Source organism: Sceloporus occidentalis, unplaced genomic scaffold (genome assembly GCF_023333645.1).
Source record: "Sceloporus occidentalis isolate IW3139 unplaced genomic scaffold, rSceOcc1.0.p SCAF_11, whole genome shotgun sequence".
NCBI lineage: Eukaryota > Metazoa > Chordata > Lepidosauria > Squamata > Phrynosomatidae > Sceloporus > Sceloporus occidentalis.
In genome coordinates, this window is record NW_028316991.1 from 11,714,202 (window position 1) to 11,721,528 (window position 7,327).

Consider the following 7,327-nt stretch of genomic DNA (forward strand, 5'->3'; position numbering starts at 1 on the left):
TCTGTTACCCCTGCAGCCTCAGAACTTTTGGAGAAAGGCAATATAAAAACTAATGATAGCACCTTGAACATGTCACCAACTGGTGAGGTCATAACACGTGATGACATGCACACACAGATTGGTAGTAGGAAATTGTTTCCAATTTAGAGATGTATGTCACAAAGATTATATAGCAGGCTAAGAGGTTATTTCCAGTCCAACTGAAGATGCTTATAAAATATATATCATGCTGAGCAACAATAATTCTATATTTAAATGTTTTCCCTTTTTTCTCCTAGGAAACCATGCTATTCATCTGAAATAAAACGTACATTAAAATGATTTAAAAAAAAAGGTGTTTCAAAGTAATTAGTCAGACAATTATTTGTTTAGATACTATTACAATGCAAAACATGAATCAGAACACGTAAGTTTACATGTCTCTTAACCATCTATGGATGAATTACATACCAATGCATCATGAACATTGTGATGAGCTCATCACTAGCCGGGGCAGGGGGTAAATGCCCCTGGGTCTGTCCAAAATTGTTCATGAAGTGCTGGTCCGATCAACACTGGTTCTTTCCCAACAATTTTGGACCGACACAGTGAGGCTGAACTCATCGGGGTAACATAACACAAGGATACATGACCCTTAGGTGCAAGTCTAGCACAACAAATTAAGAAAAACATACATCCAAAATCAGAGCAAATTAAGGATTTCTTTTGCTGCATTTTTCTTCCCCTGCACCAGTTGTGTTTCGCATAGAGTAATATTGCCCTGGTTCAAAAAAGGTTAACATTTTGGCTTAGTTTTAGGCATTGCAGAGGAAATAAATAAATTAACCCTTTTGAGTGCCTGGGAATGGCCACACCAGTCGGTCCCTATCTGCTGTTTCTGATGTATAATTTATTCAGCAGTGGCACTCAAAGAGTTACAAGTTAATCTAATTTTTTTTTTTTTGCTTTAAAAGTAAATGTTGTGGGTCCAAGCACATCCATGTGGGTAAGAAGCCAAACATCTGACTAATAAAAAACAGTTACTTGTACCCCAAAGGAGAAATCCTTCTATATGTTTTGCCAATATGAATGGAAACGGGATAGCGAAGGAAATGAATAACATTTTTTCGTTCCTGGAAAGTAATGCAAGTGACTTTAGTTTAAATAAGTTAAAGCTTTTCATGTATTTAATGTATGTATGGTGTTTTGAAAACAGAAGTTAGAAAGCTAAAGCGCAAGAAATATGATGTTTATCAGCCCTGGAGCCAGAAGGCAAACTGGAAGTCAAAGTCTGGAGACAGTTCATTCTTTACATTCATTGACTCCATTATTACCTTTCTGTCGAGGTCCCTTATATAAATGCGTAACACACATGAAAACATGCATTAACACATTCCATGTTGGCAAAGAGATGAATGAGACTAATTTATCATGGTAAGAATTGGTTAGTCAATTAATCCGACATGCCCATTTCTGTCCCTGCTTTAAAACATCAACCTTAATCTGTCTTCTTGTTTTATGCTTCATTGCCATGCTAGCTATTTTTACTACTTCTTTTGAAAGGCTAATGCTACTTTCTAGAATGCCATACAAGCCATTTGTTTCTTTAAGTGAAATTTGTTATGCGCTATTTGCTATGTCCAGTTTACCCATTGTACAGAACTGCGGAATATGATGGCACTATATAAATCAATAAATAATAATAATGATAATAAAGCCTCAGAACTTTTCTAATATGATGCCCTGGTGCCTATGATCCTAAGGAATATACTGTTTATATTGTTTGTATTTAAGTTCCTAAAATTGGCTGTACCATTCACGGTGTTATAACTGTAGTGGCAATCAATTGCTCCCACATTTTTGTTTCTCATTACAAATTGCACTTACCTAATACAAGCTCATATTAATATATTTATACAAAAAATGTTATAATCACTGACTAGGCCCAGGCCTAGGAAGGCAGGCTCCAGGGGGCGAGCGGCAGTCCTCCAGGTACAACACCAGGGGACAGATCTCCCTCTTGCACGATTCATCCCTCCAGTGTGCCACAGCACAATAGGCTGGTTACAAAGGAGATTTCTTCAACCAGCCTATTTAAACTATGGATGCTATGCTGGACTAGCACAGCCTCCACAGACATCATATCGCAGTCCTCTGCTTCCGTAAGGCATGCAGAGCCTTTTATTGTATCAGAGGCATTGACCATGGAGATGGAGGGGACCTTTGTCGGGTCTGGAGCAATCCCAATGGTAAATACAGCACTGCAGGGATGCATGAACATTTCTGCTCAAAATATTAATACCTAATTACAGGTAGGTAAACACTTTCTCTCTCATCACACGACTATTGAGAATTTTAGATTTCAAGTTATTGAACAAATGTTTGCCCAAGGGAGGTGGTTTTTCATACCTTTCACGTCAGCTTAAGGCTTTTGTATGCCTACTTTGGGTACTTGTCGACTTGCTAGTCTCAACATTAAATGAGATGTTGATCATCACTTTTCAATTAAATGGAGTTTTTCCATTATTGGTATTTGAATGTTCCTTGGCCATGTTTGTTGCAGAATAATTATTTTGATGATATATTTAAAAATATGTTAAATGTATAGTTTTTTTGTACATATAATTTCTGTAAATATTAATACTTAATTATAAAATATAAGTTGATAGATAGATAGATAGATAGATAGATAGATAGATATCTTTACATATCCACTGGGTTTTATATAGAAAAATATTGCATAGTTAAAAAAACACACTGGGCCACTAAATAAACCATTATCTACATTATTTTATCTGAAATCAAAACAGCGATACCAAATTACTCTTTGTGAGTTATGTTGATCTATCATAAGGTACTTGAAAAATAATAACTTCATATTCTCTGATAACCAATGTATTCTGTAATGTGGAAAGCAAAGATAGACCCTCAGGTAACATTTTTTTTGTCTATAAATTGTGCACATTTTAAAATTAGATATTCAAATTTCTTAAGAGAAAAATATGTTTTTTCTAATTTCTAAATTAGTGAAATTCTGTTTTATGCTAATTAAACTAATTTTAAAAGCTTAGTTTTTCTCCTTTTATTCAGTTATTTAAATGGAGTTATGTCTATTGTAAAATGGTATGACAATATATAAACTAAGGAAATAGAAAGGGTGAAGATTATTCTATTACTCGACAATCACATACTGGGCATGCCAGTAAGGGCTAAGAGAGAGCTGGTGCTTTTAGGCACAAGTGCATCTAAGTGTCCTTCATCCTTACTCTATGCCATCTTCCCATCTCATTTTGTAGCTAGCACTCCCACCTATAATCTCACTTACACACTCCTTATCAAAGACACACACTCCGTCAAACACACATTCTCTCTTACTATGAAACATTTTTTATTTAGTTTTGGATAGGATCTTGTCTGGTCTCCCTCCTACCCGCAGATATCTGACTCCTCGACACGGACACGCATTCTCTCTTAACCTGGACTTGATTCTGCTTGTGGTATGAGCTACCTCGCTAACACTATGGAGCCATGTGACATCATGCTACAATACGAACACTTTCCTGAACGCAAGAGCCAGAGCACAGACAAAACCAAAAACGGCTCAAACAGCAACTTTCCAGTTTCTGGCAGTAGGTCCTTCTGGTGTCACTTGTATCATCCTTGTGGAATGCAGAATAACTCACTGCTGGACAGGAAACATTCGTCCTGTAAATTACTGCAGGGGACATTCTGGCATCTGGAGACTTTGCGGATTATGGAACCAATATAGAAATTAGCTGATCATACTGAATATCAGTAGATATCAAAATAGCACTTTTCTTACATAAAATATAAAAATCTAAATGAATAAAACAGCATTGTACAATATTATTATTATTTATTGTTTTATATAGCGCCATCATATTCCATAGTGTTGTACAATGAGTGTACAGGACATAACAAGTAGTATATAACATAACAATTTGATTTACAGGTATGCTTACAATCTAGAGGGAGTTAGGCTATATTACACAATAGGTAAAAGTGCTATTGTTAGGGGTGCACCAGCCACACTGCTATAAGTAATGCAGAGAGTGGGACTATGCGAGCTAAAGGAATATGGGAGGGCGTTAGTGAGCAATGTTGTAAGCGTTCTTAAAGAAGTGGGTCTTGAGAGAACGCTCAAGAAGCAGTGTTACAAGAGGTTAGCCAGGTTTCAGTTAGAGCTAGAAGGTCCAGGGAACTAGAGGTAAAGTGGCCGTGTAAGGCTGTTAGTTTGTTAAACACAAACATTAGAAGAAGAAGAAGGTGAGAGGAAAGTGAGAAGAACAAGATGATTGTGAACATGGTAATTGGAGAAAGATGGTGATGGGAATGTAATGATGGTGGAGAAAACACAATAAACATTAGAAGTTTCTAGCAGCACATTAATATCAGATAAGGTCAAAATAGCAGTGAGGCATATTGATGGTAAGATTTACCACCTGTATACATGAGACAACCTTTATAATATCCAATCTTCAGGGCTTGTAAACTTTCCAAGGTTATTCTGAATGTCTGAAATTCACCACTAGGAGGTCAATGTTCCCACAGATAATAGAAAGTACTGATATTATAGGCCAGATTTATCTGTCCATCATCCATTCATGGCTGCGAAAAATCCGCCATTCTATGGCCTAAGTTTGTTCTGAGGGTTGCTGCCCGAGCCACGAGCTCCTATCTCGGTTCCAGCCTAAAGAAAAATGCGCCATGTTACCAACAATTGTTTCAACACCTATCAATACTCCATACCTATAATCCAATGGCCATAAATGGTGATATACCTGCACAGTGATCGTAATTTACATAGTTCATAAGGTTGAAAAAAGACCTAAGTCCATCAAGTTCATTAAAGCACTATTGCCAGTTGTCAGGCTCCAGGACCTCGTCACAATGCCATGCAGGGGCCTCCTACCTCCAGCTGTTGCTTACAACTCCTCTGCTCCCTGTTATGGAGCCGTGCCATCGCAAGATAGGCTGCATCCTCCAATACCTCGACCTCGGCCAGCAGGGGGCGTGTCCTGTCAACCAGAGGCGCATCCTCAGAGGGGGTCAGGAAGAGGCGGGGAAGGAGGGGGACACCCTCCTTCAATCAATAGTGAGGAAGGGTGGTGCCTGGTCCTGGTAGGAAGGGCCTTGATCCACAGCCCTATAAATCCCATGCCCAAAATTCAGTCAACATGTATGTTGAGCTTCTAGGTTATATTCCCAGATCCTGGGCCCTTCTGTGCTTCCCTGTGCTTAGTTTTGGATGTTTTTTTTTTGCCTTGGCTCATGCCCTGGATTACCCTGCTCTCTCCAGCTCTGACCAGACTGTCCTTTAACTTCTCCCCAATCGCTTCTGCTGTGCTTACTCTGCCTCCCTGCTACTGGCTTCCATCCTTAGCCCAACACCAATTAATCATATTATTTAAATGTATCCAAGAAAAACATATAAAATCATAGCCTTACCCACTACAGTTCATCAAATTTACTCTTATTGGGAGAAGAGTCTAAAGAAAAAAACAGAGATTTAAATATAGAGAGATTATATCGATAATACCTCAGAATTCTTCAGAAAAGGTGATTTATCATAGAATACTGTGTCCAGCCATAGGATTCAGAGAGACATAAATAAACAGAATTTGAAGAAGGTCTACTAAAATGATATGTGGTCTAACCAAACAAATATCACACGAAAAACTTAATAATCTTAATATGTATATCTTGAGGGGTGAAAGGTGTCTGAAAGATGACTAGAATATTTATATATGTCAAGGTATTATTTGAAAGCCCAAGAGGAAAACATTTTTAATAAAAAGAGAATTGCCAGATCTAGAGGGCATGATTTATAGTTGGAAGGTGGAAGAGGGAGGAGTAATGTGAAGAAATTCTACAGAAGGGAGATTAGATAACTGGAGTAACATTTTAATGGAAGAAGTACAGGTCAACACAGTAAAGGAACTCAAGATATCATATGAAGCCATCCTAAGAACTAAGAACTTAAAATCCAATTAAAAAAAGACAGATCACTGTCAGTATATCTATAGTGATTGTGTTGAATTTCTTGCTTTGACAACCTGGCTCTTGTAAATTAAGAGCTTTCTTTGAGTATCATTACAGAAATAAATCACCATAGTTAGATAGAGCGTGCTAATTAAAATAAAAATAATTACTTTTATGTGCTCTCGAAATGTTCGAATCGTTACAGAAAGACATTTTAATAGTTATATAAGTGAAGCAGCAAAAAAATTGCAACATCGGAATAAGAATATGTCAATTAAGTTGTTCAGATTCATTGTAAAAATTAACACCTTTGTCAATACCTGACAGACTAGAGGTATTTCACTAGAAATAAAGTTATATTGTAACAGCAAGAAATACAATTTACCTGCAAGCCTTATACAGACCACAAGAAGCACAAGTGACAGCTATTCATGGCAGATACAAAGACATGGACCTAAATGAACCCTTCTTCAGGCCAACAGCTCTTGGATTCTTCAACTCTTTGTTTAGCATCACAGTGGATTCATTCATACATACCCTATTAAACCACACATCTTTAACAGTTTACTTTCTTAGCTCTGCCCCTCCACACTTTACCTTTATGGCGATCATCCAACCACCTAATTTTCACCGTAACTGTTGAATCCTGCAACAGGCATGACTTACCATTTTAATGCTACTAATTGCTGCCCACAACTCACAAGGCTAAGAGACTGTCATTGCCTTGTTCTAGCATAAAATGCTCAGGTCAATAGTAAGTCCACTAAATAAGATAAGTGGTTGGGTTTTGGGAAGAGATTTCAATAGCCAACTAAGCCCCATCATCAGCTCGACTATGTAGTGATGTATATGTGAGTTTTAGGTGTTTGGAAATCATATAGCAAGTTGACCTTGGTGAATATGTGAGTTAAACAACTAGCGTAATAAATTTTGCAGTGTTGCAGGCACTTGTAGTTCAGTGAAATATATTCAATTCAAGCTAATCACAGGGTTGATTTATTTATCTTTTCCTGAAGCACAAAGTACATGCTTTTGGTCTGAAGTCCTGTCCTGGTATGAAGAGCTGCAATGGATCAGTGAGGCCTGGGTCTTCACCTCCACAGTATTTTTCCTTGAAAGGAGGCTAGACCTATTTCCTGTAATAACCAATACCTTCTGGCCACTCCGAGGTCCCTAACCACATACAGCAGCCGCCAGTATCCTCTGCATCTGACCACATGGTTTCTGGCACAAACAAACACACATGCGCCCCGCGTGGCCAGTACCGGCTGTATGGAATTGCGTCTTCTCCAGGACCCGTTCAGCCTCTTAAAGGGACAAGACCCTTATGCATTCCAAGCCTTCA